Source organism: Canis lupus, chromosome 8 (assembly GCF_003254725.2).
Source record: "Canis lupus dingo isolate Sandy chromosome 8, ASM325472v2, whole genome shotgun sequence".
Classification (NCBI taxonomy): Eukaryota; Metazoa; Chordata; class Mammalia; order Carnivora; family Canidae; genus Canis; species Canis lupus.
In genome coordinates, this window is record NC_064250.1 from 63,976,082 (window position 1) to 63,985,128 (window position 9,047).

At 47.6% G+C, this 9,047-nt stretch overlaps 1 long non-coding RNA gene across 3 annotated transcripts; it reads left to right on the forward strand.

The window, feature by feature from the left end:
• The first annotated feature begins 757 nt into the window (after window positions 1-757).
• On the forward strand, window positions 758-8,681 carry LOC112657274 (uncharacterized). Of its 3 annotated transcripts, none has more exons than XR_003134939.2 (5): window positions 758-888; window positions 1,713-1,768; window positions 1,858-2,003; window positions 4,576-4,910; window positions 8,175-8,681. It is a non-coding gene; the product is annotated as an uncharacterized LOC112657274 (long non-coding RNA). The 3 variants fall into 3 exon arrangements; XR_004818129.2 differs by having other exon boundaries at window positions 788-1,258; XR_007412234.1 differs by lacking the exon at window positions 4,576-4,910.
• Window positions 8,682-9,047: the final 366 nt, after the last annotated feature.

Genomic DNA, 9,047 nt, shown 5'->3' on the forward strand with positions numbered 1-9,047 from the left:
AGAGCTTACATGCATAGGACCTATTTACAAAGCAGAGGGGTGCAGCCAGCTGTAACTACCCCAGGCACTAAGCAATAGGGGTAGTGGGATGGTTGCATGGGGAGCACTTATGGGATCCAGAAGCAGAGAGTTCTATAGAGTCAGACACCTTGAGAGAGGAGTAGTTGAGGTCCTGGCCCTACTCAGCTCTGCAGGCCAGGGGCTCTCTACCTCCTCCCACCCTCCTGTCTCCTTCTGACATCTCCTGTTGGTTGAACCCCACAGGAAGCCCCAGGCCAGGAGGGCCCTGCCCACAAGGCCTGTGGAGGTCAGCTTCTCCAGCAGCCGGTGCTGCAGGGGGAAGGGTAAAGAGGGCATCTGGAGGAGGAGGATTTGGGTGAATCAGCAGATTTTTGTAAACCAAATGAGATAAGGTCTGTAAGACCCAGCACCTGGTACATATCAAGAGTTCACTAAGTGTGTTGGCAACTTTTCCTCTCCTCTGCTCATTATGCTTTTGTTATTATTTGGAGAAAGTAAAGCACAGTCTTTCCTAACTTTTCACTCACCAATTCTAAATCTCCAGGAAGAGAAACTACCAGAAACAACTTCCTCTTTGAATTGTTGAAGAGTGCCTGCCCACTCTAGTCCTCTTCGGTGGACACTGGGTGGCTCCAGCCTGGCCTAAACTGATTGGACCAGGGGTGGGTGTCTCACCCTCATGGGCAAAGCTGATTGGACCAGAGGAGGGCGCCCCACCCTCATGGACTGAGTACCACCCAATGTTTCCAGCCCTGCCCCAGCTGCTGGAGGGAGGGGCAGGCACCTAGGAAGCCACTGGCTAGTGATGAGCCAACCTCATCTGCTTTGTCAGAGGGTTTGTAGGTGAGCTGTTTAAAGGAGCCCTTGGTGAGTAGGTCCAGGAGCAAGAGGGGCAGAGTAGGCCGGGTGCTGAGGCACCACCAAGGTGGTGGAGGAGGGAAGGGCCAGCATGCATCCAACCCTGAAAAGCCGGAGATGCTCTTGGGACCCAGACCCACTGCCTTATCTGGAATACTGCCCTGCTCCCACTCCCACTGAGGTTGATGCAGCAGCCCTGAGCTTTTCCTGCCCCTTCACTTCCCGCCTCCTCTTAGCTGACCTTGACCCTGTCCGCTGCAACAAGAATTGCCAAACTCTTCTCAGATGTGTTGTCAAAATCAGCATGCATGGCAGGCAAGTGGCGGCCACAGCCCATTTATAACTCCTGAGAAGAGCTCTAAAGGTTGATGATGAAAAGGTACCCCCCACCCCCCGCCCCGCCACTCCCCAATCCCCAGCTGGTCTAAGCAGGAAGGGAGAGAGGAGAGGCTCTCTAAATATTCAAGACCTCTCTTGATTATGCAGTTACTTCGTTTGTTCTTTTTATAATCAAAAGGACCCACTAATATGTTCAAGGAATTTATTCAAAATAAATATTGGACAGATATTTAAGCTAGACTGAGCGGTCTGGGGGGAGTAGTAGAGCAGAGGGACCGGCTTGCATCCTTTCCTGCTCAAACACACTCATTCACCCTGGCCAGACGATTTTACATACCTTTTTATAATTAATTGCTATTGTTTTCATCTCCAGAGCCAAAATATTTTGCTCTCTGACACATCTGCTGGGCATTTGATGTATGTTTTCTCCTTTGTCTTTCTGATGGTGCGCCAGTAAGTGGAGTCTGGCCTGCTCTTTTTTTCCTTTTTTTCAGATGAGAACGCCAAGACCCCACAGGACCAGTAGGTGCATTGCCCAAGATCTCGGGAGGTGAGGGGCACAGAAAAGACCAGAACCAGGGTCCAGAGCCCCCGATCTGCTGCTCTGCTGGTATCCCACACCGTCTGCTTTACCTGCAGGTAAAATGTCCTCGTGGAACTGGAGCACTGTGAGCCTGCTCAGGCTTCCAGAACTGCTGCAAGGTCACCACCTCCTGGAAGCCCTTCCAGATGGCCCCTGCAACATGTGACCTCCGGATGCGGGTTTGCACACCAACTACACTAAGGTAGAGCCACATGTCTTTGTGCCTTTTACCTCCTGTTGGGTTCCAGGCCCTCTGAGGTCGAGATCCTGGGTCGATCACTTTCATGTTTCCTGTAGTGCCCGAATCAGAGCCAATATGCATTTATTGAATGCAAAAGTGCATAGATGATTGAAAGAAGGAAAAAAATAATATTCTATTGGAAAGTGAGCAGACATTTCCTAATTGGTAGCCAGTGATGGTCTAAGAGATGAGAGATGGTAGGGGTTAAGAGCCAGAGGGGCAGGGACCTGGCTCCTAATTCCCACTCTGCCACTCACAAGCAGTGTGACCTTAGGCAATTTCCTTAATCCCCAGTGCCTCAGTTTACTGGTCTGCAAATGAGGATAAATGTGAGCCTCTCACTCCATTGCATTGTTGTAAGAATTAAATGAGAGAAGGCAAGTGAAGCATTAGCACAATTCCTGGCACATAGTAACCGCTCAGTAAACGCTTGCTATTAAACAGACGTGATTTTTGCAAATTGGAAGTCATGCTTTTTAGAAGCTTTATGTTTCCTCTCTGTGAAAGCAAGAGAGGACCCATCCTCTATATTTTCTCTTTGCTGTATGAAACTTGGGCATTGATTAATTTTAATCTCTTCTCAATCTTTCTCAAAGTATAACCCACCTTCTGGCTCCCATTCGAAATCCTTATTTTTTGTTTGTTTGTTTATAAATATTTTATTTATTTATTCATGAGAGACACAGAGAGAGAGTCAAAGACATAGGCAGAGGGAGAAGCAGGCTCCCTGTGGGGAGGCCAATGTGGGACTTGATCCAGGGACCCCGGATCATGCCCTGAGCCAAAGGCAGATGCTCAGCCACTGAGCCACCCAGGTGCCCTCAAATCTTTTTTTTTTACCTTCAACAAACTAAGTGGGACAAACACATTGGTTCTCAGCTTTACTCCTGGGGCCTCTGCAGCGTGATTATGGCCGAGGTGAGGCTGAGCAAGGTGCTGACCTCAGGCACAAAATTTAAAGGAGGAGGGATCTGAAAAACTCAGTAATCAAGTGAAATATTTTTTGTTGTGCTAAATATACACAACATAAACCTTACAAATTTAACCACTTTTAAGTGTACAATTCAGTGACATTAAGTACCTCCCCAAGGCTATACAGCTGTCACTACTGCCTATTTCCACTAAACATAAAAATAAGGAATAGCCTTATAGTTTATGAAACAATAAACCCCCGAGAGATTTTTAATGCAATAGTTTTTAAATCAAAATTAATGCAGAAAAAAACATGATGAAGAAAATATTAAAATTTTAAATAAAGGCAGGATTAGTAAACTGAAATTGATTCAACATCCTTTAAAGTTGTTCCTTGGAAGAGAGAAGTCACCACACATGGCAATTCTCTCTATTGCAAATGAGATTAGCAAAGAAGCAAGTTTTTTTTTAAATATTGAGAAGTTTGCTTCTATTAAAGGCAGAGAAGTAAAATTGTAGTAAATTCTGTTTGGGATATTAATAACCTATTGAAACAAAATAATCTTGTGAGTTTTAATACACCTAATTTTCCATTTTCCAGTAATTTTTTCAACTAACTTTTATGGTTCAAGGAGAAAAATAACAATTGAAAAATATGTAAAAAGGTATATATTGGAGCACGTATTTTTCCTTTTGCTTTGGGGTCTAGTAATGGCTCAGTACAGCTGTATTACTGATTCTATGAATATAACATTTTGATATTTTGCTCATCGTGGAATTTTGGTTTTAAAAGTCTTTATTAGGGGATCCCTGGGTGGCTCAGTGGTTGAGCGTCTGCCTTCGGCCCAGGGTGTGATCCTGGAGTCCCAGGATCGAGTCCCTCATCGGACTCCCTGCATGAAGCCTGCTTCTCCCTCTGCCTGTGTCTCTGCCTCTCTCTCTCTCTCTCTCATGAGTAAATAAATAAAATCTTTTTTTTTAAAGTCTGTTTTAAAGTATTATTTATGCTGATTGTTGAATTTTTGGTTGTCCCTAAATTTTGTTCTTGAGGGAGGGCCTTCTAATTCTAACCCTGCCTCAGAAGCTTCCAAGAAGCTTGTACATGACCTCCCTCTAAAGAGGAGTGAATGACTCCCCTCCAGAAGTATGTGGAAGGAGTTGGAACACCCAGTCACCGTGTCCCTCTTCTCACTACAAACAGCTGGACCGAGTGCAGAATAGAAATGCAGGGCTCTCGTTCAAAAATGAAGAATTTTGGGATGCCTGGGTGGTTCAGCAGTTGAGTGTCTGCCTTCAACTCAGGGCGTGATCCCAGTCCAGGGATCGAGTCCCACATCGGACTTCCTACAAGGGGCCTGCTTCTCCCTCTGCCTGTGTCCGTGCCTCTCTTGAATAAATAAAATCTTAAAAAAAAAAAAAGAGTTTCAAGATGGCAGCAGCAGGGAGTTACACCAAGTGTTGGGTTCTTTTGAGCCTGGGGCCCTTGAGGCTGGCTCTGCTCTCAGCATTGGCAAAGGCAGTCCCATGTGGCCCCTCAGACCTCTTGTCTTGCAGTTGCAATTGCCTTTTTTTAAAAAATTTATTTATTTATTTATTTGCAATTGCCTTTCTTCTCCATCAGCCCCACAATGTCTACAGCTTAGCACTGCAGGTGCAGCACCTGTCCCAGCAGACCTCCGCACGCCCCTCTAAGGCATCCAGCGCAAAGCTCTTCTGCACAAAGCAAGGTGCTGAGCAGACAGTGGGTATCTGGGCCTTCCTCTCCAGATAAAAAGCATCTGGAAAGGGGGAACAATTGCTTGTATGGTCATTCATTTGTTCATTTGTTCATTTATTCATTCACTCATTCACCGAGCATGTACTTGAGTTCCCGTGTGCCAGGCACTGGACAGGACATTCTGGATCCAGACAAGAACCACGCCAGAGCCCCATCTCTGAGGACTCACGGGGACTTAGGTAATTACAGTGAGGTGACTTGGGTTCTCTCTTCTCTAACCAGGAAGGGCACTGTCTCCAGAGCCTGACGTTCAGGCCTTCCATCGGCCAGCCCCGAGACCTTGCACAGTGAGTCAGGTCACCTTCAGGGTTCTTTCCTTGCACACACCTCCCAGGCTTCTATGAAGCAAATCAGCTAAGTGCTTGTGAAGTCCGTATGCGTAGGAGGGAGTGGTCTTTTGAGGTGATCATACCATATATCCAGGCCCCCAGAGCTATTTCAATCAGTTGCCTGGCTTTTTTTTTAATTAATTAATTTATTTTTACTTATGATAGACAGAGAGAGAGAGAGAGAGAGAGAGAGGCAAAGACACAGGAGGAGGGAGAAGCAGGCTCCATGCTAGGAGCCCGACGGGGGACTCGATCCCAGAACTCCAAGATCGCGCCCTGGGCCAAAGGCAGGCGCCAAACCGCTGAGCCACCCAGGGATCCCCAAGCTGCCCCCCTTTTAATAGTCATTCAACAAATACTTGTTGAGCACCACTGCGTGCCGAGCCCCATGACATCTGTGCATCTTAAAGCTTATTCTATTTTCATACATCTTTTTTGTTTGGTTGGTTTAGTCTTCCAGGGGAAACAGATGTTATTCATTCTATTTTCACAAAGGGGAAACTGAGCCTCAATTACCCCAAAGTCCCTTGTTTAATTGGGGGTGCTCTGAAATTTGAGCACATATCCTACCCTGTGCCCAGCTGTCCTTTGGTTGCATACTGAGGCCCCTGCAGGACCTACCAGGCAACCCCAATCTGGCCCTGGGAGAGGATTCCAGGAGGGGCTTTCCAGCAGCCGCTTCCAGCCTGCTGCTGGGCCCCCCACCCCCACCCCAGATTCTGCAGTCACCTCCGACCTCATGCCCTGCACTCGCTCTAGCCACGCAGCAGTGCTGTCTGGCAGGAAGAGCCTTGAAGCAGGGAGGCCCAGTCTCTAGTCCCAGCTGCACTTGGCAGGACCTTGACCTTCACCTCCCCATGCTCCTCTGTACAATGGGAAACAGGTTCCAGGGCACAAGGCTAGGGGTAGGCAGGGGTACAGGTGAAAGGGCGGGCACAGACGTTTCTTTCACTGGAAACAACGGAAGCATTGTCTGCCCTGAGCCCACTGCTAGAGCGGTGGCTGAGTCGCCCTGTCTCCCTGCTCCTTCCACGCGGGTCCCTCGGGGGCAGGCCATAGCTTCCACCTGCACGCTTGCTTAGAGGAATCACCACTGCAGTCTCCTCCAGGCTCACCCTCGGCAGTTTGGCCCCGATTTACAAGCACTACTGAGCTCTCGATGTGTCCCCAACACCGTGCTAGGCACAGTAGAGGACCCAAGGCCTGCTCCCCGCTCTTGAGAGCTTGCAGCCTGCTAGGGAAGGCCGCACCGAGCAGATACCCGTGGGGGTCAAACTCTGTCCCCTTGCATAGCCCTGTGAACGCCACCAGACCTGATCCAACCTCCCGGGGGAGGCATGCAGTTGAGCACTGTGCATTCCAGGAAGCCTTTCTGGAGGAAGGGGTTAATGAGACGGGATGGGGGTTCTTCAGTTTTCCTCCTGGAGACACTGATGCATGGAGGAGGAACATTCTCTATGTGGGGTCTCCTGGCACTGCTCCATTCTTCTCTCCCCCTCAGCGCGTAGTCCCTGCAGGCAAGCCCCCGTTGGCCTTCTCACCAGTTGCAGGGGGTAATGTTAGGACTAACGTCATGGGATGGTGCCCAGGCAGTAATGACCTAATAGACATGAAATTGCTTTGTAAACTTTCAAGTGCCAGTTGCTACTATCGTCACCCCAAGGTCTGGCTTCACTTCCTTGAACAACTCTCCGTACTGGGCACACACCCCAGCATGGCTCCTGGGGGGCCGGTCTGAGCCCAGGTCTCAGGTCTCCCCACTGTCGCATGGGCCTGAGTTCTCTCCACTGTGTGCCATCCCTCTTGACTCTTCTGACAGGACTTCTATGAAGGCTCTTGAGAAATAGTCCCATTTTCTCAGGGCTACCTTTTTTGTACAGTACAATATACATAACATAAAATTTACCATTTTAACCATTTTGAGTGTACAGCTCGGGGGCACTAAGCACCTTCACCCTATTGTGCCTCCACTACCCATCCATCTCCAGAACTCTTTTCAACTTGTAAAACTGAAACCGTGTCCCCACTAAACACTGGCTCCCCGACCCCTCTCCTGGCCCTTGGCACCCACCGTCCTGCTCTCTGTTTTGATGATTTTGGCTCCTCTAGGGATGTCAAATAAGTGGAATCATGCAGTATTTGCCTAATTTCACTTAGCATCCATGGCCTCAAGGGTCACCCACGTTGTGGCACACGCAGATCTTTCTTCCTTCTGAAGGCCAGGCGGTGTTCCGTCACACCCACATAATACTGCATTCCGTTTATCCGTTCATCCCACTGAGGGACATTTGGGTTGTTTCCACCCTTTCCCTGTTGCGAATAAGGCGGCCGTGAACTTGAGTGTGCAGAAGCATCCGCTCAAATCCCTGCCTCCCCTTCTCCTGGACCCGTGTGTCTACCCAGAGGTGGGATTGCCGGATCCTAGGGTGACTCTACGTTTTAATTTTTATTGGGAACGGTCAGGCTGTTCCCTGCAGTGGCTGCACCAGTTCTCTTCAGGGCAGCGTCTGACAAGCTTCCTTCAGCCTGCGCGCAGGGGGGCCCCTGTTCCGTGGGACCACAGTAGAATCCGAGATAGAAGGTAACATTTGAGAATATGAAAATCCAGGCTGAGGAACAACTGGGGACTCTCAGAAAACAGAGGAGAAGCCATCAGGAGGTGTTCGAGGAAATAACTCTGAGCAGAGCACAGCGCCAGCGTGCAGAACTCGCTGCATTACTGAGCCTCTGAGCGTACTTGTAATCATGGATAATTTTATGACTTCTTACCAGATGCCTGGTAAACCCCTTAATATAAAAAGCAATGATTTTTCTTTTGCCAAAGGACTTGGGAAATACCTCTTCTGAAACTGCAAATACCAGGGATACCAAGCAGAGAGCAAAGACGCCCATGCAAACCTGTCTAGCTTTCCCAATAAAGAATATTATAGGAACAGAGGATTTTTTTACATGCTCATAAAATGATTATACTTGTTCTGAGAATTTCCTGGTTCGAGCATGGCTGTTACAGACCTATTTCATAAGTTGATTTATTTGTTTAACGGTATCTGCAGGGACCCGTGTTTTAATTCCAGTTGGCTTTTTTGTTTTGTTTTGTTTTCCTTTCCCGCCCAGATCACATCTGAAAAATCTCTTTCCGGCACAGCGCATTTGGAAGTGGCTAGAAATGTCAGAGACTCGCGGGGCTCCCAAATTCTGTTGGTGTTCTCCACCGCTGGCACTCAGGTTTGAGACTTTCCTTGCCTTGAATATTCATTGGACACTTCTGTTGTTGCATTTAACCAAAATAAAAATCTACTTCGGCTTGGTCCTCTCCGGGAAAGGGCTTGGTGAGCAGTTTTCTGACAGTTGTATATTAAATGCAGGTGACTTCATGAATGCACTTTCTGTCTGGCTCAGGACATTAACCATAACCCACAGTTTCTTCCAAAGGAACTGGAATGAATTAAATTGTTTAATAAAACCTTACTTACCTGGATAAACTCATTTCTATTTTGCATTTAGATTCCCTAATGCATCTTTCCAGATTGTTATTTGTAAAATAAAAAGCTAGACGTGTTTACTTAGAAAGCCAAACATCAGACCCTAATCCTGGTTCCTATCCAACTTCTTTTTTTTTTTTTTTTTAAATTTCCTACCGTGTTATGAGCCGTTGCGTATTTCATTTCATTTAGCATGACTTGATAATTCCCGCCCCAGATCCAAATGAAGAGCTGGGCACTGAGTTCACATCTCTGCATACATTTTTTTTTTTTTTTTTTTTTTTATCTATCACACCCCTGAAACCCGTACTATTTTGGATGAGGAGGAAGTCGAAGCTGCAGTTTAGAAATCGATTTTCAGGCCGGACCCGTGCAAGAAGGCCTCGCCTGGCTTCTGGCCGAAGCTGCCCAGGATTATCAAGGGTCTTTTTAAGAAGCTGCAGATAGGAACGTTACTGCATCCTCCTTCGAAATCATTCTAGAAGACTGGATCTTTCAGAAGGGC